The sequence below is a fragment of the Saccopteryx leptura genome, chromosome 10, assembly GCF_036850995.1.
Source record: "Saccopteryx leptura isolate mSacLep1 chromosome 10, mSacLep1_pri_phased_curated, whole genome shotgun sequence".
NCBI lineage: Eukaryota > Metazoa > Chordata > Mammalia > Chiroptera > Emballonuridae > Saccopteryx > Saccopteryx leptura.
In genome coordinates, this window is record NC_089512.1 from 40,424,282 (window position 1) to 40,451,025 (window position 26,744).

A 26,744-nucleotide genomic window follows, 5' to 3' on the forward strand; every position below is an offset into this window, starting at 1 on the left:
CCAAAATGCCACAAAAACAAACAAATAAAGGAAAACCAAGAACAAAAGCAGAAGAAGAAAAAAAAGAACAACAACAACAAAAAAAACCCAAAAAAACTTGAGTCCCAAATTAAATAATTTGTTCGTGATTGAGGCTTAAATGGGAGGAAAAGTAAAAGGAGAAAAGAAGAAATGAATAGAAATGAAAAAATAAGAATAAGAGAGAAATGAAGGAAGAAAAAAACGAAAGGAAAAAAAAAACAAAAGGGGAGAGAGTGAGAGTTAAGGGTTTTGGAGTGTAACCCTAAAGGAGAGTTAGGATGAAGAAAAGAAATAAAATGTAACACTCATGTGTAGTGTAGTTCAAGAAAAGGGTAGCATAAGATGGGCAGAGAGTAAAAGGACCGAGGTGGAAGAAATAGAAATAATAATAAAGGCAATAAGATAGAAGAAAGAAACAACAACAACAAAGAATTAGTGGAACAAGTTATAAAGTCTGTGGATTTTTCTTGATTTTGAGAGGTTAACTTCTTCCTTTTTTCTTTTGTCTCCCTCTTCCTGGTCGGTGACTCTGTACCCCAGGTTCTGCCCCTGTGTCACTCTTAGGTAGGAATTTGCAGTTGATGGGATTTTATGGCAATGTCATATAATTGGCTTTAGTCTCGCTGGTAGTCAAGACTTGTTGGCGTTTGCAGAGTCCAACAATGAGAGAGTTTGCTTTCCTGGAGTCTCTTTCCTAGTCTCCCCTTCCTGAATTAGCAGCCTGGTGATCCAGCTATGAGGCTGCCACTGCTTCTGTCTGGGGAGTAAGAGGCTCAAAGAGCTGGGAAATCCCCACTCTATCCTCACTCAGCGCAAGGCTCTGGGTAAGGCTCTGGCAGTCAGAGCCTCCAGCGTAATCAGGTGGGGCTGGGAGTCAATTGTTGTCAAGGTGACTGTTCAGCGCCTATCATTCAGTTGGACCACTCAACCCAGGCTTTCCACACTTGGTAGCCTGTTTTGGCTGGGAAGAAGAAGCACTAGTCGCTGCTTGCTTTATGGATCTTAATATCTGCCAAGTCCCTCTTGTTAGGTATATCCCTGAATATGGAGGCTCTGTCAATCAGAAGTTGCCCCTGCCCCTTTAGCGAAAGGCACTGAAAAATATCACGCCTCTTGTCTTGGATCGCTGAACTGGGAGAGATCTTATCAATTAGAGCCCCGTGGGTGCGTAGATTTCGTGGGTTAAGCTAATTTCAGTGATTGGATCCGCAGCTGTGCTCCAGAAAGTATTTCAGGCTGCCTGCGCGCCCCTCCCCCCAACGCTTGATTGTTAGCTTGAATGGCTGGGTGAGGTGCCCCGCCCACGGAGAGAATCTCCTGACTAGGAAAGACAGCCTTGGCGCCCCTCCCGGACCGCCACGGCTTGGGGCCCGCGCGCGCGGTTTCTCAGCACGTCAGTAGCCGAGGATTCTCCAGACCGCGACACAGGGCGCGCGCCCGTTTTCTCGGCAGGCCAGTGGACGGGGACTCTCCAGACCGGGGCACGGGGCGCGCGCGCGGTTTCTCGTCACGCCAGTGGCCAGGGGCTCTCCGGACCGCGGCACGGGGGGGGGGGGGGGCACGGTTTCTCAGAGCATGCAGCAGCGGCCGCCAGTGCCCAGGCTGCCGTCCCCGAGTGTGGGCGGGCAGCTGCACGTGTGGGTTGACTCACCACAGGTGTACTCCCTCCTCGACAACAGTCCTTTTGCTTTCAGTGTGTGTGTGTAACTCCGGAATGCTCCGAGGATAAATTTTCCTGTTTCTAGTTGATAAATTTGTTGAGATTTTGGGGAGATCTGTTGGACGCGCTGCTCACGGCGCCATTTCCGTGACGTCACTTACCCTTTCATGAAGTAACTCTTATTTTAAAAATAGTATATTTCACTTACCCTTTCATGAAGTAACATACAGCTCATGTTTTTTCTCTTGCAGATGCTTCATATACCTATGACAGGCACTAACAGTCTCCTTCTCTATTTGGTTCTTAATATAGTCTAACTTGAAAATATGGATGGATAGAAAATAAAGGTGAAAAGCCAATGCCTCAACCCAACATATCTGTGGTTAACTCCTCGGATAGCATTAATGAAAATATAAAGATAAACGGAGACTCAAAAAACAGAAGGGCTTTTGAATGATTTTTAAAGCTAAAGTAATATACTGAAATGATAAACAGATATAAATGAACTCAGTGATATAAGTGCAGAACCATAGATATAAAGGAATAAATTACTATTTTCATCTTCAGTGACTTATAAGATGATAGCTGCAGAAAGAAAGCTTACTTATATAACTCATTAACATTAAGCACATTTTTATGGTTTTACTCATACACTTCTGTTTTTTTATTATTATTTACCAAAGCCAGGACTCCCTTGATCTGTAGCTGGCAATGCTAGGCAATACACGAGCTTAACTAGAATATTAGAAATATCATTAGAATTCAAATTATCAGATTAGCTCACAAAATAAAATTTACAAACCTAAAATTATTGCTCCTGCTAAATGCACTGGTTAAAATGAAAACAGTATTTTTAATAAATGTGTGTATACAAACAGATATGTCATTTCACACAGAAGAAAATCTTAAATTTGGGAAGTGGGGGTTAAAAAGTAAATAAGGATATATTCATAGTAAAAGTAAGACTTCTATAACGGCTAACCCAAAGGCAACTGGACCCACTGTGACAGATTTTCTCTGTATCTTTCCATATGTATTATACACTTAAACAAACATACACATATATAAGACATGTACATTTTTTAAACAATGCAATCTATAAAAAGAAAAAAGACAATGACAACATTTTGGTATTTGGTATTTTTTGACATCCACACATTTCCATTAAAACTTTCCCACAGAACACAGAAATTAACAAAGCACTGTCATCAAGATGTAAAAATCAACAACTGGAGAACCTGAAACAAGGAAAGTATTTAACAAATGTACTGCCCTGGCCCGGTATCTCAGTTGTGTTAGTGTCATCACAATACGCTAATATTGCAGGTTCAATACCTGGTCAGGGTACATACAGTATTTTTCGCTCCGTAAGATGCACTTTTTCCCCCCAAAAGTAGAGGGTAAAATGCCTGTGCTTCTTACGGAGCGAATGTTCATTTTTTTTTAGTTGCTGCAGGGCACTGTGCCAGTAAACATATGTAGAATGAGCACCAGTGGGAGCGTAATTATACCCGCCACAGAGCTGTGTGGAACCCTGGCATCTGCTCAGTGATCTCCTGGTTCCAGTTTCCACAGTTGCATGCAGCACAGGAGGGAAGGCGAGTGATGTTGTGTGGGCACATTCATCTGGCATCATCGAGGGCAGACACGAGAGGCACGCTGTAGCGGTGGACAGTTGCACTGCAGCTGCTGGAGCTCTGTGTGAAGTGCTGAAATCATTTGCTGCCCTATTAATGCTTGACCAGTTTAGAGCACGTATTAGCGAAATCCCAAAAAAATCTTTAAGTGAAGATTCACCTAGCTCTAATCCCTGTGGGTCTTACCAGTCAGTTGCAACCTCTGGACATTTCCGTCAACAAACCGTTTAAAGTCTTTATGCGAAAAGAGTGGAACAAATGGATGGCTGCTGGTAATCATGATCTGACACCAACAGGGTGAATGAAGAGACCCACTATCACTCAAGTTTGTGAATGGGTGAAAACATCATGGCAGTCAGTGTAGTATGAAACCGTGGTACAGAAATTCAAAAAAAGTGGCAGTAGCAATGCCATAGATAGCATTGAGGACGGTATCATATGTGAAAATATCAAAGAAAGTAATACCAGTGATTGTGAACAACTGAGCTTCTTAAATTCTGACACTAGCGATAATGAGTTCCTGGGGTTCCCGGACAACTAAAAGAGTATCTGAATATTAAAGTCTCTTCTCATTTGTCAATAACAGTGCTAATGGTTGTTAACAATGCTGTTGAATTTACATTGTTGAAATATTGTGGTATATTTTATAAAATATTTTAACATTTGGTTCAGAATATTTATTTTATTTTCCTCCTTAAAACCCTAGGTGTGTTAGGCCCTGGCCAGTTGGCTCAGTGGTAGAGCATTGGCCTGGCGTGCAGGAGTCCCGGGTTCGATTCCCAGCCAGGGCACACAGGAAAAGCACCGAGCTGCTTCTCCACCCCTCCCCTCTCCTTCCTCACTATCTCTCTCTTCCCCTCCCGCAGTCAAGGCTCCATTGGAGCAAGGTTGGCCCGGGCACTGAGGATGGCTCCATGGCCTCTACGTCAGGTGCTAGAATGGCCCTGGTTGCAACAGAGCAATGCCCCAGATGGGCAGAGCATCGCCCCCTGGTGGGCATGCCAGGTGGATCCCGGTCAGGTGCATGCGGGAGTCTGTCTGACTGCCTCCCCATTTCCAACTTCAGAAAAAAATACAAAAATAAATAAATAAATAAATAAAATAAAAAACCCTAGGTGTGTCTTATGGTCAGGTGTGTCTTATGGAGCGAAAAATACGGTACATGAAATTAACAACTGAATGCATAAATAAGCAGAACACCAAATTGATGTCTCTCTCTCTCTCTTAAATTCAATAAATAAATAAATTTTAAATGTGCTAACCACTCTCCACTCCACCTCCAAGAACATACTTATTCATGTGAGCATGCACTAGAAAGCTAGTCAAAAGAAGGTACAAACAGAATTAGCATGACAGGTGAACTTTAGATTTTGAAATACAAGACTTTGGTTACAGACGAGCTACAGTGAAGAAGCTACCTAAACTAGAATTCAGATAGAAGGCAAAAAAGAAAAAAGAGAGCATTCCAACAATGGAGCATTCAGTTCTTACAAACTAAAAATTAATTCTAAATGCTTAATTTATAGTTAATTTTTTTTTTGCACAAACATTTTACAGGTGATGTTTTATACTTTACATTGCATCACTTCGGAGAGAACAAAAAAGCTCAGTATTTTTCTACTATTAATGATGATAAATCTGATCATTTAGTTAATGTCATCCAACGTGCAAGCTTTGAAATGAAAAATTTCCCCTTTCTATTTAGATATTAGTTCTGATAACATTAAAATACTGAGGTAGTGATACTCCAGCTTATACATAAAACACATAACAGCACTGTTGATCTCATTTATGTCAATTTTCTAAATACTACATGAAGCAGTCATTTCTAATGATTTAGAACAGTGGTAGTTAACCTGGTCCCTACCGTCCACTAGTGGGTGTTCCAGCTTTCATGGTGGGCGGTAGCAGAACAACCAAAGTATAAATAAAAAGATAGATTTAACTATAGTAAGTTGTTTTATAAAGACTTATTCTGCCAAACTTAGCGAAAATCCTACATAAAGTACTTGGTAAGTAATTATTATTATATGCTTTAACTTGCTGTAACTGCTTTATAAACTTTATGAAGTAAAGTTACTTCTCTACTTTATAAATCACCATTACTGCCAGAGGGGGGTTAGAAAATTTTACTACTAACAATAGATACAAAAGTGGGTGCTAAGTATAAAAAGGTTGACTACCCCTGATCTAGACTCATCTTTCTTCAACTTTGAACTACTTTAGATATTGGCACTCATATGTTCTACTTCTATTATAATTAGTACTCCTTTTTCTCTCCAAAATAAGAAATACAATATATAACCATCCTTGGCTCAGTACATACTATAAGAGACAAACTAGTTATGTTAACTACAAATTGTAAGCAAACACATCATTCAATATTTTTAGTTCATATGAAATACAGAAGATAAAAGAATGAGTTCAAGAACACCTCTCAAACAACTGGGATAAAAACAGGTTGGGGCACCTAAAAATAAGATGACTTGTCTATTTATTTTTTTTAAACATTTTTTTTAGTTTTTATTTATTTATTTTAGAGAGAGGAGAGGGAGGGAGAGAGAGAGAAAGAGAGAGAGAGAGAGAGAGAGAAGAGGGGAGGAGCAGGAAGCATCAACTCCCATATGTGTCTTGACCAGGCAAGCCCAGGGTTTCGAACCGGCAACCTCAGCATTCCAGGTCAACGCTTTATCCACTGCGCCACCACAGAACAGGCGGCTTGTCTATTTTTTAAAAATTAAGTGCCTGACCAGGCAGTGGCACAGTGGATAGAGCACTGGACTGGGATGTGGAGGACCCAGGTTTGAGACCCCGAGGTCGCCAGCTTCAGCGCAGGCTCTTTGAGCAAGGCTCACCAGCTTGAGCACAAGATTGCTGGCTCAAGCAAGGGGTCACTAGGTCTGCTGTAGCCTCCCAGTCAAGGCACATATGAGAAATCAATCAATGAACAACTAAGGAAACGCAACGAAGAATTGATGTTTCTCATCTCTCTCCCTTCCTGTCTGACTGTTCCTATCTGTCCCTCTCTTTGACTCTCCCTGTCTCTGACAAATAAGTAAATAAATAAATAATCTTATAGAAAAAGAGTTAGTCTAGATTTTTTTTTTTTTTTTGTATTTCTCTGAAGCTGGAAACGGGGAGAGACAGTCAGACTCCCGCATGCGCCCGACCGGGATCCACCCGGCACGCCCACCAGGGGGCGACGCTCTGCCCACCAGGGGGCGATATTCCGCCCCTCCGGGCGTCGCTCCATCACAACCAGAGCCACTCTAGCACCTAGGGCAGAGGCCAAGGAGCCATCCCCAGCGCCCGGGCCATCTATGCTCCAATGGAGCCTCGGCTGCGGGAGGGAAGAGACAGAGAGGAAGGAGAGGGGGAGGGGTGGAGAAGCAGATGGGCGCTTCTCCTATGTGCCCTGGCCGGGAATCGAACCCGGGTGTTCTGCACGCCAGGCCGACGCTCTACCACTGAGCCAACTGGCCAGGGCCTAGATTTTTTTTTTAAGAGACAAAGACAATAATCATAGGCCTTAATGTGGTCAATTAACCACAGGCACATGCATGGCGACAGCTACTCTACAAGATTTTTGTAATCATTTGCATAAATTTAAATATGAAGTAAATATTCATCTACAGTAAAATTACTGTTATTTTTCTTAGGCATAATGTTGTTGATGCAGTCATATACAGAAATGACATTTGTTGGCAATGTAGACATTTTATTTTTATGAAAATAAAAACTCGTGCACACAAAAACTCCGACACAAAGGTTCATAAAGGGATTTATTCATAATAGCCCCAAACTGATTACAGCCTATATGTCCAACAACAAACAAAAGCTAAAGACTGAATATATTCATACAACAGAATGCTATATACCAATAAAAAAATACTGATATGTGCAATAACATGAATGACTCTTAAAAGACACTGCCTCACTAAAAAACAAAACAAAACTACACAGTGTGTTTGTCTATATGAAATTCTACTGAAAAATTCTGTCACACGTAGTGATAGAAAGCAAAACAAGAGTTGCCTGAGATAAGGATGGTAGGATGATAATTGACTGAGAAGGGATACAAGGAAACTTTTGGGGATGCTAGAACTGTTTTTCATCTTGACTGTGATGGTGATAGTGACTATTAAGAGTAATCACAAAAATGTATACATTGGTCAAAACTAAAATTACACACTTGAAATTCACATACATCTTATATGAACACTATTCCTCAATAAACTTGATTTTGAGACACAAACGTCAAGAAAAAGATCCTATTCACAACTGCATGAAAAAAAATACCTAGGAATAAATTTAAAGAGGTGAAAGTCCTATATATAACGTAAACTTGAAGACACTGATGAAAGAAACTGAAGACACAAATATTCCACACTCAAAATTGAAAGAATAGTTAAAATGTCCATACTACCCAAGGCAATCTACAGAGTCAATGCAATCTCTATCAAATTACCAAAATCATTTTTCACAAATAGAACAAACAGTCCTAAAAATTCTATTGGAACCACAAGAGATGCCAAATCTCCAAAAGCAACCCTGAGAAAGCATCATGCTTCCTTATTTCAAACTATATTACAAAGCTACAGTAATCAAAACAGAATGAAATTGGCCTATAAAGAGACACATAGATCAATGAAACAGAACAAAGAACCCAGAAATAAACCCACCCATATTCGTCAATAAATTTATGATGAAGACGCCAAGAACATACAATGGCAAAAGGATAGTCTCTTCAAGACACTGGTGGAAAAACTGGACTAGACCACTATCTAACATGAAATGAAACTAGACCACTATCTAACAACATACACAAAAATTAACTAAAAATGAATAAAAGATTTGAATAAGACCTAAAACCATAAAACTTTTAGAATAAAGCAGGTGGTAAGCTTCTGGACTTCACTCTCGGTGATGATCTTTTGGATTTGAAACCAAAAGCAAATACAAAGAAGTGGAACTATATCAAACTAAAAAGCATCTGCACAACAAAGGAAACCATAAGGCAACCTACCAAATAGGGGAAAATATTTGCAAAGTATCTATCTGGTAAGGAGTTAATACCCAAACTATCTAAAAAACACAACTCAGTAACAAAAAACAGTCTGATTAAAAAATGGGCAGAGGATAAAAATAGACATTTTTTCAAGACGACATACAGATAACCAAGAGTTACATGAAAAGATGCTCCACACATTACTAGTCATCACAAAAATATCAAACAAATCACAATGAAATGTCACCTCACACTTGTTAGAATGGCTATTATACAAAAACAAGAGATAATGAGTATTGGTGAAAATGAGGAAAAAAATCTTTATGTCCTTTTGGTAGAAATGTTAACTGGTTAAAACAATATAGACAACTATATAGAGGTTCCTCAAAAATTTGAAAAATATAACTATCATATGACCCAGCAATTAAACCTCTGGGTATTTATCCACAGGAAACAAAAACACTATTTCCTAGAGATATCTACACTCTCCTCCCATTCACTGCAACATTATTTACAGTAGCCAAGGCATGGAAGCAACTCAAGTTTCCGTCAATAAAGAAATGGATAGCCTAACCTGTGGCGGCACAGTGGATAAAGCACTGACCTGGAATGCCAAGGTCTCCAGTTTAAAACTCCGGGCTTACCCGGTCAAGGCACATATGAGAAGTAACTACTACTACGAGTTGCTGCTTCCCGCTCTTCCCCCTTCTCTCTCTCTCTTCTCTCTAAAATCAATCAATAAAATGTTTTAAAAAATAAATGGATAAAAATCTCTCTCTCTCTCTCTCTCACACACACACACACACACACACTAAAGTAAAAAGGAAGAAAATCTTGTCATTTGTGACAGCATGGATGCACCTTGAGGTCATTATGCTAAGTGAAATAAATCAGACAAGGAAAGACAAATACTGTATGAGCTCACTTATAAGCAGAATCTAATAATACAAAATCAACCTTCCTCCACCACCCACCCAAAAAAATACCCCCCTAAACTCACAAATACAAAGAGGGGATTGGTGGTTGCCAGAGGTGAGAGGGGGAGGTCAAGGTGGGCAAAATTAGTGAAGGCAGACAAAAAGTATAAACTTCCAGTTATAAATTAAGTCAGTCCTGGGGATATAATATATAGCATATTGACTATAGTTACTAATACTGTATTGTATATCTAAAAGTTGCTAAGATTATGTATTAAAAGTTCTCATCACAAAAAAAAATTGTTAACTGTGTGGTGATGGACATTAACTAGTTTTATTGTGGTTATCACTATATAATCCATATATATATAGAATCATTATGTTGCATACCTGAAATAGTATACAGTCATGTGTCACTTAACGACATGAATACATCTAAGAGATGCACTGATAGGTAATTTTGCCAATGTTCAAACATCATAATATACCTACATAAACCTAGGTGGTATAACCTATTGCTCCTAGGCTACAAGCTTATACAGCATGTTACTGTACCAAACAACTCAAGATTAAATCAAGGACAAGAGAAAATGATGCAATCAAGACGTGCTAAACACGAGATATATGAGGCTACTGCCTGCATAAAAAGTCACACTGTTTACTGCACAGTTTTCTTTTTGTAAGTACAAACAGTACACTCTAAAGTAACAATAAAAGTATATAAATAACTATAGTATTTCAATAAGTAAAAAGTCTATGTAAAGATAATGATAAAAGTATAGTATAGCAAATACACTGCTCACAAAAATCAATGGATTTTTATATATCCCCTAATTTTTGTGAGCAGTATACATAAACTAGTAATATAGTCCTTTATTATGTACTATGCATAATTTGTTTGCTATACTTTTTTATGGTTGGCAATACAATAAGTTTGTTAATACCAGTATAGCCACAAACGTGTGAGCTACCACTTTACTATAGCTGTGACATAACTAGGCAATAAGAAATTTTCACCTCCATTATAATCTTATGGGACAGGCATTATATATGCAGTCTGTTGTTGACCAAACGTCATTCTATGTCACATAACTGCATTGTTATATGTCAATTATACCCAGAGGTGGATTTAGGTCAGTTGAGGCCCCGGATGCAGAAGAAAATATTGGGCCCCTTAAAATAAAGAGGGAAAATAAAAATAAATGTTAATCATATTTTTAAATAAAAAAAAATTATGTACTGTTAATATTAAAATTGCATATATGAAACCAAACTTGGTGTCATCAGAAAAAAGTGTCACGTTGGGGTTTTAAAGGACCCTTCAGAAGTTGGGGGCCCAGGGCACACGTCCATGCACCCACTGTTAAATTTGCCTCTGATTACACCCCAATAACAAAAAACGAACACTAGTAAAAAAGGTATCTTGACACGGTATTTGAAGTTTCCACAGATGCACACTTGCATCAAAGTTTAATAAATTGTATTTTTTAAATATATACTTTTGGGTCCTGGTCAGTTGGCTCAGCAGTAGAGCATCGGCCAGGGCATGTGGAAGTCCTGGGTTTGATTCCCAGCCAGGGCACACAGGAGAAGCGCCCATCTGCTTCTCCACCCTTCCCCTCTCCTTCCTCTCTCTCTCTCTCCACCTCCCGCAGCCAAGGCTCCATTGAAGCAAAGTTGGCCCGGGTGCTGAGGACTGCTCCACAGCCTCCGCCGCAGATGCTAAATGGCTCTGGCTGCAACAGAAGGCCCCAGGTGGGCAGAGCATCGCTCCCTGGTGGGCATGCGGGAGTCAGTCTGACTGCCTCCCCCACTTCTAACTTTGGAAAAATACAAAAATAAATAAATAATAAATAAATAAATACACTTTTGTACATCATTTCTAATTCAATTAAGCTGTTATAAACAAAGTTAAATATAGTCTTAAATAATTACTTCCCTCTATCCTCGTCCATAAATAAAAAACCAACAACAAATCTCCTCAGAAACTATGGAACATTAAATGACATTAATTAAAATAAGGATATAGATGTGGCAAGAACTTTGTGGCTCAAATTTCATTCCTCACCACCATCTTTTCCCCAACCAACTTCCAGCCAAGAGTAACCAGTTAACATGGTCCAGTCACAGAGATGTGAAGACTGCTTTGGAGTTCCTGGTACAGTCATTGTTGCTCCCCATTCCTCTATCTTTCAGTGCTTAGGGCCATAACAACCATATGCAAACATGAAACAGAGGCCAAGAATTAATCATGGAGACATCGGTTCTTATATCATTGTACCAATTAATCAATACTAGCAATTATAGAAAAGTTCTATTTTATCAATCTTATGAAGTGAGGTTTTCTGTTATCTAATGCTAAATTCAAATACAGTCACCATTTGTTTTAAATTGAGGTATAATTAACATATCATAAAATACACCCTTTTAAAGCATATAATTCAGTAACTTTAGTGTATTCACAAGGTTATATAAACATCACTACTATCAAATTACAGAATATTTTTATCATTCAAAAAACTATCCTATAGGCCCTGGCTAGTTGGCTCAGCGGTAGAGCGTCGGCCTGGCGTGCAGAAGTCCCGGGTTCGATTCCCGGCCAGGGCACACAGAAGTGCCCATCTGCTTCTCCACACCCCCCCCCCTTCCTCTCTGTCTCTCTCTTCCCCTCCTGCAGCCGAGGCTCCATTGGAGCAAAGATGGCCCGGGCGCTGGGGATGGCTCTGTGGCCTCTGCCTCAGGTGCTAGAATGGCTCTTGATGCAACAGAGCGAAGCCCCAGAGGGGTAGAACATCGCCCCCTGGTGGGCATGCCGGGTGGATCCCGGTCGGGCGCATGCGGTAGTCTGTCTGACTGCCTCCCTGTTTCCAGCTTCGGAAAAATGAAAAAAAAAAAAAAAACCCAAAAAATTATCCTATAACGATTAGCTTTAACTCCGTATTTCCCCTAAATGTGAGCCATGAAAATCACTAAATCTATTTTCTATCTCTCTTGATTTTCCTATTCTGAACATTTCACATAAATAGATTCATACACTACATGAACTTTTGGGTTTGGCTTTTTTCACTTTGCATAATATTTTTAAGGTTCATGTTATAGCATGAATCAGCACTTCATTTTTATGGCTAAAAATTCATTGTATAAAATACCACATTTTGTTTATCCATTCACCAACTGGAGAAAAGAGCAATATACAAAAAAACAATATTCTGTGCTAGAGAAACAATAATCTTAAAAATGTGAGACTAAATGTTTTCCCCACAACAGCAACAAGACTATATAATACTTTTGAACGAATCAGATTAGGACTAACTTGAAGAAACCTAATAAAAGATATAAAAGCTATAATGTATCTGAAAAGCACTATCAGAGAGAATCAATTGTCATTTATATTAATAAATTTCATGTAACTCGAGAATCCAAAGGGCTTTTTGCTATAATATTTGAGGAAATGATCATGTGTTATAAGAACTAATGCTGCAAATCAGCCAAAGATAAAAAAGGGTAAGTTGGAACCTGCTTCAACTATTAGACTGTCACAGAAAACTCAACATATAATAGTATTAAAATAGAAATAATAATATCAATAATACTAGTAGGCAATTGAGAAAAGACTGCCATAAAAACAAAGATTTTGAATAAACTACGAGAAATCACTCAAATCAATGGAAATAGATATCTTTTTTTTATATAAATAAAATTTTATTTTAATGGGGTGACATCAATAAATCAGGGTACATATATTCAAAGAAAACATTTCCAGGTTATCTTGTCATTTAGTTCTGTTGCATACCCATCACCGAAAGAGAAATCGTCCTCTGTCACCCTCTATCCAGTTTTCTTTGTACCCCTCCCCCTCTCCTTCCTCCCCTCCCCCCACCCCCTTTAACCACCCCACTCCTGTCCATGTCTCTTAGTCTTGTTTTTATGTCCCATCAATGTATGGAATCCTGCAGTTCTTGTTTTTTTCTGATTCACTTATTTCACTCCGCATAATGTTATCAAGATTCCACCATTCTGCTGTAAGTGATCCGATGTCATCATTTCTTCTAGCTGAATAGTAGTATACCATGGTGTATATGTGCCCCATCTTCTTTATCCAGTCTTCTATTTTTTTTTTACAGTGATTAAAAGCCTTTAAGATATCTTATTTTTTTTAAGTGCTAGGAATCTTCTAGACATAAATTAGGCGCCCTAATGTTGTAAGACATACCATAACCTCAAGATGAATGTGAATTATAAAGCATAGAAACAATAAAAATCTTGTAGGAAAGTGTCCGGACAACATCTTATTCACAACTCAAAACTAAAATGTTTAAGAGATTTATATAAAAATTAAAAGGTTTCGTACATGGGGAAAAATAAAAACATACCACAAAGTATTATAGTTTTAAAAAGACACAATTTGTAAAAGACAAACAACTCAAATAGAATGTGGGCAAAAAAACATCACAAGAACAATTCACAAAAGAGCAAAATCAACTGTCCATGAATGGTAAGAAAAGATGCTCAAATTCATAAGTACTCAAAGAAACTCAAATTAAAAGTAACAATAAACATCATATCTATTAGGCTGACAAATGTCTGAAAAGCTATAGTGCAATTTCTGGCAGCAATGCAGGAGAAAATATTCTCACAAATTGCTAGTGGAAATTTTTTTGTGGAAAGCAATTTGGCAACATTTACTGAAATAAAAGTATATAAGGCCTTTAACTGCAAATTCAACTTCTGGAAATCCATCCCACAGAAATGAAAGCATCTGAAAGAACAAACAGTATATGCAAAGATACAATATTATTTAAAATGGCAAAGAACTGAAACAATATTACCATAAATGTGGAATGGTTAAATAAATTTTGTATTACATACCATGAAGCATCAGTTATGGAGTCATGAAAATAATGAATTGGTTATGCCTTAGATGGACAGCAGAGTTATACCTTAGATAGGAAATTTCTCTGAAGTATTATTAGTGAAAACAGAAAGCTGTAGAAAAGTATATATAATAATTCTATTTTTTAAAACTCACCACAACAAGCCTATATATCTAATTGGGAATACAAATATCTGTATAAGATTATAAAGAAAGAGATAAGAATGGCAGAGGAGGATAAATTCTCATTTCTGACTTTATATAAAATTATAAACTAAATGTTTTTAAATTTTAAACATATGTCAAGGTATAAATGGTGTACGTGGATAATGTAAAGATAAAAGTATTCCTGATATAATAAAGAAACCAAAAATAAGCACTGATTATTGCAACACTAAAAAATGGTAAAAATATATAAATATGAAGTATAAATGTAATTATCAATTTATACTGAGGAAAAGAAAATCATTTAAAGTTGTGATATCACTGACTAAAGTCATATTATCTGAAAAGTACAGTTCAGAATCAACTTACCTATGTCCTAGTGGCAGAAAATACATCTTTTATGCTGGAACTGAAAACTATTTAATTTTAAAAACTATTTAATTTTAAGACTTAAATGAGCAGCCTTCATATGTGAAATTAAGCCTTTAGTTATATTACAAATCTGCCTGTAGCCTTAGAGGAACAGTATCTACTGCTCATAAAAATTAGGGGATATTTCAAAAATGAATATGAAGTGATAAAATATCCCTAATTTTTGTGAGCAGTATGCTTCCTTAACACAGGTTTAATTTAAAGAAGGAAGCATATAAACCTAAATTCATATGAGAACTGAAATACCAGGCTATACAAACTATTTATAAATAAACATATTACCTGCAATTTATAACTCTGGTACTGTATAAACAAAAATGCCTTTATTTTTTAAAAATAAACTAAACATCAACAAACTGAACTCAATAAATCACTAAAAGAATTACACACCATGACCAAACAAAATTTATTCCTAAAAAGCAAACCTGATTAAACATAAAAAAATCAATCAAGGCAATAAACCACATTAATGAAATGGGGGTGGGGGGATTACAAGATCTTCACAATTGATACAGAAAAATCATTTCCCAAAATTCAACACAATTTTATGATTTAAACCGCTCAAGTAATAATACAAGAAAACCATCTCAACATGATAAAGGCTATATATGAAAAAAAATCATACCATACTCAGTAGTAAAAGGCTGAAAGTTTTTCTCTAATCTCAAAAAGTTAAGGATGTTGACTTTTACCATTCTATTCATCATTGTACTGTAAGTCTTAAGTGCTAGACACCACAGCAATTTGGCAAGAAAAAACACATACAAATTAGAAAAGTAAAACTCTCTCAGTTTTGGCCCTGGCCGGTTGGCTCAGCGGTAGAGCGTCGGCCTGGCGTGCGGGGGACCCGTGTTCGATTTCCAGCCAGGGCACACAGGAGAAGCGCCCATTTGCTTCTCCACACCCCCCCCTCCTTCCTCTCTGTCTCTCTCTTCCCCTCCCGCAGCCAAGGCTCCATTGGAGCAAGGATGGCCCGGGCCCTGGGGATGGCTCCTTGGCCTCTGCCCCAGGCGCTAGAGTGGCTCTGGTCGCGGCAGAGCGACGCCCCGGAGGGGCAGAGCATCGCCCCCTGGTGGGCAGAGCGTGGCCCCTGGTGGGCGTGCCGGGTGGATCCCGGCCGGGCGCATGCGGGAGTCTGTCTGACTGTCTCTCCCCGTTTCGGGCTTCAGAAAAACGAAAACAAAAAAAACTCAGTTTGTATATGACATATATAAAAAGTAAAGATTCCACAAAAAATAACTTTTAGAACAAAAATTTTAGCAAAATTGCATTATACAATATCAACACTCAAAATCTGTTGTGTCTCAGAAAGATCCAAGATGGCAACAGAGTAGATGAATGTTACCCTCCTCTCCTCCCAGGAACAAAATGGAATCACTACAAAATATAGACCAATCAGCCTGAATAACCAACTGAAGACTAAGAAAATTCTTATAACCAAGGATTTATAGAAGCCACATAAAGAATGGTAGGAAGGGTGAAGATGAAAAAAAGATCAGCCAGGCTCCCACAGGTAGCAGATGAGATTCTGGAGAAATCAGCTGCAAAGATTTCCCCAGAGAAGTTTGGGGAGCCCAGAGCACAAGAGCTGGGAAGAGGTGCCCATATAACATCTGGCTGTAAAAAATCAGTGGGGATTCTGTCCACCAGGGAGAGACAGGGTGTAAAAATCAGTGGAGATTCTGTCCACCACTAGAAACACAGACACCCTCTTAAAGGGTCAAATGTGTAAAATCTTGTTCACAGCCACTCACCCTGGATTCTGGCATAGCGAGGGTGAAGCCGACTAACTAGTGTTGTGAGGAGAAACGGGTTCGTGGCTCTGGGAAGAGAGCTGAAGGGATCACTGACCCGAATTCCTCTCTACCACGTAGCCATCCTTCATAAAGGAGCATTCCCCCTCCATATGAAATCAATCTGGGGGAAAGCAACAGCCCCACCTTCTGGTCTCCTATCACCCTACCCTGCAGAGCTTGGGGCTCTGCTGAGAAATCAGCTGCCTTGGCCAGGGTGTGGAGGTCTTGGCAGACTGGGGGTATAGGTGACTTAGTTATGTGGCTTTGGGGTGGGGACCAATCCCTCAACTTTCCCATAAATCTGACTTTTCCTCATAAGAAATCCATTACCCCATCTTCCAGACTCCTGCTGAAATCAGGCCTCACCCTGATGAAATCAGGCTACTGGCATAATCTGGGACAGATCAAATTGTGTGGTTCTAGAACAAGGGCCATTTTTTCCTCACACAAAAACCAGTACAGAGCCCTCCCTTCACATAGACCAATCTAGGTCTGTTTGGGCCTGATAAACTCGGCTGGCCTCAACTTGATAAATCCCTTAAGACCCTGCCCTACCCCAAAGGTGTGCAAGCACCAGGTGGGTGGCAACTAGACTTGGTATATACCCTGGGACATTTGCCAAGTGGACTCAGACCCAGCACTGGTACCAAGTTTGAAAATTATCAATCTGGTGAATACCACCTGGCCCCTACCTGGTGACTCACTGAGATTCTACCTCATACAAATTGAGTACCTCCGGGACACTTTCAGTAACTAAACCTAACAGGCAAGTGGCAGGTGGAGGCAGATCCTAGGGTGCCTTGGGACTTGCTGACCTGTCCCCAGGCCCAGTACTGCTAAGCTAGTCATGGTGCACAACCTGTTCCCTCCTGCACACACCCAGGCCCAGCAGTTAGTCACAAACTGTGGATAGATTTGTAGTTCTGAATAGACAACCTAAGGCCGGTCACAGGCAGCAATTGACATTGGACTGCACTAGAGTCCTTCCCAAGAGGCTCCAGAATCAACATACAGAGTGGCCAGCTTTAGTCAACATCAAAGCAGGATCTACTTAGCTTCACAAGCAGCATATCCAAAAGGTGATCTTGTTAGACACAAGACCCTGCTGAAGTGAATTCTGCTTTGTGCGGTCAGCAGCAGCTAGCAGCACATGGACTGTGGTAGAGTTGACCTTCAATCAGCCAGTCTGAGGGTCAACTCCACAAACAAAGAGGGCCAATTGCAATCAAGAGTCAAAAGGAGGGCCCACATAACCCACAAAGAAACATTCTGGAGCACCCAGCTCAGGTGATCAAGGAGATTGTGCCACTGTATCCCACAGGACACCTACTACATAAGGCCACCCTACCAAGATGGGTAGTCATAGAAGATGGACCTAATATATAAAAACAAAGAAAACAGCCAAAGATAAAAAAACATGCCTCACATGAAAGAACAGAAATAATCCCTAGAAAAAAAGCTAAATGAAATGGAAGCAATCAATATACCAGATATAGAGTTCAAAAAAATGGTTATAATAATGCTCAAGAAAGTTAGTAAGAATAAAAAAAAGGATACAGAAACTATGAAAAAGAACCAGTCAGAAATGAAGAATACAATTATCTGAAATGAAGAATAACACTAGAAGGAATGAACAGCAGGCTGGATGAAATAGAGGATTACTCAGAGATTTGGAAGACAGGGTAGCAGAAAACACCCAATCAACAATTTTTTTTTTTAATGAGTAAGGGAACCTTTGAAACAACATGAAGCATAACATCTATAGCATAGGAGTACCAGAAAGGAAAAGAAAGAGTAAGGGTTTGAGAATCTATTTAAACAAATAGGGCCCTGGCCAGTTGGCTCAGTGGTAGAGTGTTGGCCCAGCGTGTAGATGTCCTGGGTTTGATTCCTGGTCAGGACACACAGGAGAGATGCCAATCTGCTTCTCCTCCTCGCTTCTCTCTCTATCTCTCTCTTCTCCTCTCCTCCTGCAGCCATGGTTAGATTCCAGTGAGTTGGCCCCAGGCACTGAGGATGGCTCCATAGCCTCTGCCTCAGGCATTATAAAATGGCTCCAGTTGTAACGAAGCAAGGGCCCAAGATAGGCAGAGCATCGCCCCCTAGTAGCCTTGCCAGGTAGACCCCGTTCAGGGCACATGTGGAAGTCTGTCTCTGCCTCTCACTAAATAAAAAAATAAAATAAACAAATAATATGACTAAAACTTTCCTACCCTGGTGAAGGAAACGCAGTCCCAAACAAGATGAACCCAAAAAGGCCTACACCAAGAGAAATCTCCCATACGACAGACAGCTGATTTCTCAACAAGAACATTTCAGGCCAGAACAGACTGGCATGATATATTCAAAGTGATGAAAAGCAAGGAATTACAACCAAGACTACACTATCCATCAATGCTATCACTTAAACTAAAGCAGAAATAGTTTCCCAGACAAGAAAAAGTTCATTATCACCAAACCAGTAACAAGAAATGTTAAAGGACTTGTTTAAAAGAAGGGGGGGAAAGCCCTGGCCAGTGTGCTCAGTGGTACAGCGCTGGCCCGGCATGTGGATGTCCTGGGTTCAATTCCTGACCAGGGCACAAAGGAGAAGCACCTATCTGCTTCTCTCCTCTCCCCCCCCCCTCTCCTTTCTCTTTCTCTCTCTCTCTCTCTCTCTTTCTTTTTCTTCCACATCCAAGGCTCCACTGAAGCAAAGTTGGCCCGGGTGCTGAGGATGGCTCCATGGCCTCTGCCTCCGGCTCCAGAATGGCTCTGATTGCAACAGAGCAACACCCCAGATAGGCAGAGCACTGCTCTCTAGTGGGCATGCTGGGTGGGTCTCGGTGGGGCGTATGCAGGAGTCTGTCTCTCTGCTTCCCTGCTTCTCACTACAGGAAAAAAAAAGGGAGGGGGAGGGATACAGAGAGAAACAGCTAAAAAAATAAAATGGCTATTGAAAATAATGCTTCAATGAACATAGGGGCACACATATTCTTTTGAATTAGTATTCTGGATTTCTTCAAGGTAACTCCACATTGTTTTCCAGTGGCTGTGCAATCTGTATTCCCACCAAATATGCACGAGGGTTCCTCTTTCTCCACATCCTTGCCAACACTTGTAGCCTGTTGATTTAATGATGATAGCCATTCTGATAGGTGATTCTCATTGTAATTTTAATCTGCATTTCTCTGATGATTAGTGATGTTGAGCATCTTTTCATATGACTATTGGCCATGAATGTCTTCTTCAAAGAAGTGTCTATTTAGGTCCTTGACCCATTTGTTAATTGGGTTGGGGTTTTTTTTAGTGTTGAGTTTTATAAGTTCTTTATAAATTTTAGAAAACCCCTTATCAGATGTGACATTGACAAATTCATTCTCCCATTCAGTAGAATGGCTGTCTTTTCATTTTGTTGCGCATTTCCTTTGCTGTACAAAATATTTTTAATTTGATGTAGTGTTATTTATTTTTGCCTTTGTTTCTGTTGCTTAAGGAGGTATCAGAAAAATGCAACAAGAAACGTCTGAGATTTTACTGCCTATGCCAAGATTGAGAAACAGCCCAAGTGCTCATCAGTAGATGAATGGATAAAAAGGCTGTGGTACATTTACACAACAGAATACTACTACTACTTTAAAAAAAAAGAAAGAAAAACATCTTACCTGCCCAACATGGATGGACCTCAAATGTATTATGCTAAGTAAAGTCAGTCAGTCAGAGAAAGACAAGTACCATATGATTTCACCCTTATTTGGAATCTATTAAACAAAATAAACAAATAAAATGCAAACAGATTCATAGGAACAAAGAACAGACTGAAAGTTGTCAGAGGGCAGGGGTTGGGGGGCTGGGTAAAAAAGGTGAAGGGATTAATCAAAGAAAAAAGTCTCATAAACAAAGACAACAGTATGGCGATTACCAAAGGAAAAGGGTGAGTTGGGGGAGGTAGAAGAGAATAAGGGGGGATGATAAAGGTGATGGAAGGAGATTTGACTTGGGGTGGTAAACTCACAATGCAACACACAGATGATATATTACAGAATTGTACACCTAAAACCTATATAATTTTCTTAACCAATACACTGCCATAAATTCAATTTAAAAAAATCAGTTGTGTCTCCATAAATCACATATAAATTAAAAATAAAATAAAGAAATTCCTTTTATGGTATCAAAAAGAGAACATTTAAACTTTTAAAAAGCCTTGTACACTAAAAAAAATACAAAGAACTCTTCAAACTCAATAGTAAATAAAAAGAATAATCCAATATTTAAAAGGGCAAATAATCTGAAGATCTGAACAGATAGCTCACCAAAGAATATACACGGATAGTATGTACACATATATGAAAAGATACTTAACATCATACAAAACAAAATGCTATTTACACGTGTCAGAGTGGCCAAAATCTGGAACATTTACAATATCAAATGTTGGACAGGATGTAGAGTAACAGGAACTCTCTTACACTGCTGGCGAGAATGCAAAACAATAGAACGACTTGAAAGATAGTTTGACAGTTTCTTATAAAATTAAACATACGCTGATCATATATAATCCAGCATCCAGCAACTACAAACCTGGGAAGTTATCCCAATGAACTGAAAATTTCTGTTCTCATAAAAACCTATACACAGACGTTTACAACAGTTTAATAAAATAACTGCTAAAACTTGGAAGCAACAAAGATATCCTTCAGCAGGTGAATGGATAAAGTATGGTATTATTCAGCAATAAAAAGAAGTGTGTCTCAGAGACATGAAAAAACATGGAGGAAGTTCAAATGCATCTTACTAAGCTTTGCTGAGGTCACCAATTCAAAACCCTGAGCTTGCCTGGTTAAGGCATATATTAGTAAGTGCAAGAAGCCAATCTGAAAACACCACTACATATAGAGTAATTCCAACTATATGGCATTCTGGAAAAAGCAAAACTATGGAAGACAGTAAAAAGATAGCAGTTGCCAGGGTTTAAGGGAGTGGGAAGGATGACTAGGTGAAGCACAGATTTTTAGGGCAATGAATCTATTCTGTATGACACTATAATGATAGATTTGTTTGGCTTTTTTTTAAAAGATTTTATTTATTCATTTGAGAGAGGAGAGAGAAAGAGAGAGAGAGAAGGGGGGAGGAGCAGGAAACATCAACTCCCATATGTACCTTGACCAGGGAAGTCAGGGTTTCGAACCAGCGACCTCAGTGTTCCAGGTCGACGCTTTATCCACTGTGCCACCACAGTCAGGCCTTGTTTGGCTTTTGTCAGAACTCAGAGAATATACGAAAAGAATGAACAATAATGTAAACTATAGATTTTGGATGATAATGAAATTACAATGTAGGTCCACTGATTATACCCAATGCATCATTCTGTGCTAGTGAGGGAGGATGTACATCTGTGGTAGGGGCTATACATGAACTCTGCACTTTCAGCTCCATTTTTCTGTAAACCTAAATTGATCCTACCAGTTCAAATAAAATGAAGTATTGATAAACACAACAACATAAATAGAACTCAATTTCATTATGCTTAGTGAAAGAAGCCAGAATCAAAAGCTTCCATTACTAGATGGAAAAAAAGCAGAACTATAAGGTGAGAAAAAAGATCAGTGCTTGCCAGGCACTGGGCTTGGAGAAAGAGCTACCACACAGAGGCAAGAGAATTACTATATTACAACTCTGTATTTTAAGTCTGTTGATCAGTACAAAACTGGTGATTATGCCAAAACTTACAAAAAAAAAATATTTTACTGCATGCAAATAATACCACAACAAACTTGACAAAGACTTTTGCTTTCCTTGACATCTCCCACGATATTCTTTTGATAAGTTATTTATAACACTCAGGATTTTTCATTGTAAATGAAATTTAAAGATTTTAGACTTACGGATATAATGAATATAGTAATATCTTTTCTACTTTGTAAGTTAAAACTTAGAGATTACCACACTTTTGACTTTGAAATCCATTACATTTCTTATGTTCCTTAGGAATCTAGTTTCCTCATTTAATATTAATATCTTCCAAATTAAACAGTCAAGTACAATTCTGAAGTATAGTCCCTAGACTAGCATCTGTATCTCCTGTGAACTTACTGCAAACTCCCAGGCCCCAGCCCTGACCAAATAAATTACAAACTCCCAATTTGGGGCCCAACAATTCCAATTTTAATAAGTCCTCCAGGTAATTCTAATACAATTTAAGAACCACTAGTCACCCTGGCAGGTTTGCTCAGTGAATAGAGCAATAGCCCAGCATGCGAACCTCCTAGGTTCAATCCCTGGTAGGGGCACACGTGAGAAACAACATCAGTTTCTCTTCTGCTCCCTCTCCCCCTTTTTTCTATCTTCCCCAATCGAAGCCAGAGGCTTGACTGGTTTGAGCATTGTCCTAGGCTCTGAGAATAGCTCGGCTGATTTGAGCATCAGCCCCAGATGGGGGTTGCCAGGTAGATCCCAGTAGAAGTGCATACAAGAGTCTGTCTTTCTAGCTGAACTCCTCTCACTAAAAAAAAAGAAACACTAGCCACAACTCCAGACCAATTAAATCTTATTTCTGGGGTTGAAGAACAGCCACCAGTATTTTTTAAACTCCCCAGATAATTCCAATGTGTAACCAATGTTGATTTTTTAGTAAATCTTGGGTGAACATCAGAGGTCAAATTTTTAACAAACACTCCAGCTGTTTCTCATGTCAACAGCCTAAGAATTTCTGATTAAAAATATAATTCAGTCATAAATACTGACAACCACCTACTACCACAATGCACGATACTACTTATTTTTATTACTGGTAAACGTCATCTACTTGAATTCTTTGAAATTAGACACAACCCAGACATTTCAATATCTGGAATTATACAACTTAGAGAAATAGAAAATAAAGAGAATAAAAGTTGTATTCCCAGGATATCTTGTTTAACAGAGTAGTTGGAGAATATACATATTTCTAAAAGTTGAACTACACAGCAAATGTTTCAATAAACAAATATTAGATACATTTAGCACAAGTCAGATAATGTTTTTTTAATGAAATATACATCATAACTACAGACAACCACATGACTATTAAGCATTTAACCCAAACACAAGTCCTGTTTGCTTCTGATTTTTTAAAACATTTTTTAATCTGTGTACCCTACTAATGTATCAATGTCACCCTGTTTAACTGTCTAAATTTAAAAAAAACACCACATTTTTTGAAGAAAAAGAAACAATAGTTGAGCAAACTGTCAACTTTTGCAATAATTCATGACATTAAATCATTTTGGAAAACTTAAAAAATAAAATTTAATTTGGAATTTTAATAATACTCCACTGTTAAACATTTCCCTTTTTTGTTTTCCCCTAGTTTTCCCTGTACAGTATTTAAAAGCAGAAAATATATATATATGGCAAACATCCTTAAATATATATCATGATAGTTTACAAACCACTTCCAGATATATTCTTTCAGCCTCATTCAGGCATCGTTATCAATTTACAGAACAGGAAACTGTGACTAAAAGAGCTGTATAACTTGCCCAAAAATCAAGTGACAAAGCTAAGACTTAAACCTAAATATTCTCCAGCCTCCCAATGCTCATTTATTACATAGATTAATTCCTAAAGATCAGTCATTGACCACCATTTTAGATCTATTGGTTCCAGAAATAAAGTTGCAAAGTAATTCTTCTTAGGATGGTCCCTTACTTCCTGAAGGTGTAATTCTCTCTTCTTAAAATCCAGTTTCAACCTGACCAGGAGGTGGCACAAAGGATAGAGCATAGAACTGGGATGTGGAGGACCAAGGTTCAAGACCCCCAGGGTCGCCAGCTTGAGTGCATGCTCATCTGCTTTGAACAAGGCTCACCAGCTTGAGCCCAAGGTCAATGGCTCGAGCAAGGAATCACTCAGTCTGTTGTAGCATCACCGCCCCCCCCCCGCCCCCCACCCCCCCACCCCCCCACCCCCGTCAAGGCACATATGAGAAATCAATGAACAACTAAGGAGCCGCAACGAAGAATTGATGTTTCTCATCTCTCTCCCTTCCAGTCTGTCCCTATATGTCCCTCTCTCTGACTCTCTCTGCTACCCAAAAAAAAAAAAAAAATCCAGTTTCATATCATAAAATAGTAAACAAGTTTGTGACGAACACACTTTCTTGTATTCTTATTTTAACCTATATAAAACATGAAGAGTCATTGCTTCAGGGAATATACTTTCCTGTAAAATAGAAGTTCCCTTTGTAAAAATCTTCCATTGTAAAAGATCATTTGAGAAGTTTTGAGCCAAATTAATGCTAGTGGAGATGCAATTCCCACAGAGACTCTTTGGTAAAAACACCTGCATTCCTGAGCTTCCGCACCTAAAAATTCAGCCACACCTGCTTTATAGGCAAGAATTAAGAAATTGTTTCCTATTTTGTTCATATTAACCCTTTGAGTAGTAGGAACGTTCAAGTATTGTACATCCTCATGCCTCCTGACCATCCAGAGTACGATCGATTTATTTTTTAAAATGTGTAAGGCAACATTAAAAAAAGGCAAATGTACATTCTTCTTGTTTCCATAAAATGGTTATCAAACACATATTTTTTATGTTAATAAAACTGGAACTGGAACTAATTTTGTTTTTTGAAGGAAAAAAACTCACTCCCAGGGGTCAGTGAGCATGGAAAAAAACTCACTCAAAGGGTTAAACATCTGAAGGGAACTGAGCACCTTATTTTAGAAAATATTTTATATACAGGTACTTATAGTTTTCACAACTTTTGATTTGCTTGCTAAGCAGTTGTTTTACAGGAAGATCAAACCATCTTTGGCTTCTATTAAAAATGTATTCCTTTAAGGCTCTGGCCAGCTGGCTCAGTGGAAGAGCGTCAGCCCAGTGTGTGGATGTCCCAGGTTCAATATCCAGTCAGGGCACACAGGAGAAGCACCCATCTGCTCCTCCACCCCTCCCTCTCTTTTTCTCTTTCTCTCTCTCTTCCCCTCCAGCAGCCAATGGCTCAACTGGTTTGAGCGACAACCCCGATGCTGAGGATAGGTCAGTTGGTCCATGCACATCTGCCTCAGGCACTAAAAATAGCTCAGTTGATTCGAGCATGGGCCCCAGATGGGAGTTGCTGGGTGGATGTTGGTTGGGGTGCAAGCAGGAGCCTGTCTCACTATCTCCCCTCCTCTTTTTTTTTTTAAAAAAAGGAAGGTCCAGGTCATTCATGATTTACATCCCTATTTTCAATGATGAACTAAGCTATAATTTTACTGAAGAAAATATAAAGGGCAATGTCCCATAGTTGTGAGGAAAAGATAAAGGTCTATTTTGGGCATTAAATCGACACATACACACACACACACACACAAAATAAAAATTTAGAAAATAACCACAGGGTTCAAAGAAGAGCAGTATATAAGAAGTTCTATCTAGAAGTCATGATTTTAAGTGGTTAAGAGGTACAGTCCATGACAAAAGTGATTTGCTAAAGGCTAAGAATGCCAGTTTTCTGCTATTTTAACAATTCTATCTTATGAAGGATTACTTGTATTTTAACTTCAATAAGTCAACTACATTCACAAGTTTCCACTTTTGCCTTCAAAGGTTACAAAGCACCACCTCACATTTTCTTCAAAATGTTCTCACTAACATTTTGTTAGGTGTACTGGAGAAATAATTTTTTCTTCCACCCTTCTAGGTGCTGAAGGTTGGTCTAATAATCAAACTGACATAAGACAAGTGAACAGGAAAAAAAGCTAATTTAATTTCATGTATATAGGAGGCCCCACAAAAACAATGTGAAGCAAGGTCAAGGCATGCAGTAGAGGCTTATATGCCATTCTGAGATAAGGAATGGGATAGGGGCCAAGGACTTCAGAGGGGAGAAGAGTAATTCACAGGATGATAAAAAGAGAAGATATTTACTAATTAAATGTTTATCCTTCCATACAGATCACTCAGGGAAAAACTTACCTTTCTGTGCCAAGCCCCCTATCTAAATTCTTTTAGATAATTAAGTAAGAGGTAAAAGTTTTTCTTGAAACTTCTGGGCCTTGATTTTCCTTCAGCTCACAATAATTCACATGCAAAAGTGACACATTTATAGAGGGAGCGCTGATCTTGACCCTCTTCAATCAAATTTACCCTTAAATTTGATTAAACTAATAAAGGAAGATAACTATAAAATATATATATACTTGTTTCTTAAAAGCATAAAGTTTATTAAATTTTGATATTTTCTTTTAAGCAGTAAGTTTCATTTTTAGGTTTTACAAATGGCT

General features: G+C 38.7%; 1 protein-coding gene across 2 annotated transcripts in view; it reads right to left on the reverse strand.

The window, feature by feature from the left end:
- Nucleotides 1–26,744, reverse strand: part of STAG1 (STAG1 cohesin complex component) — a 475,156-nt gene that overhangs the window by 385,814 nt on the left and 62,598 nt on the right. The gene's annotated exons all lie outside the window — the stretch shown is intronic.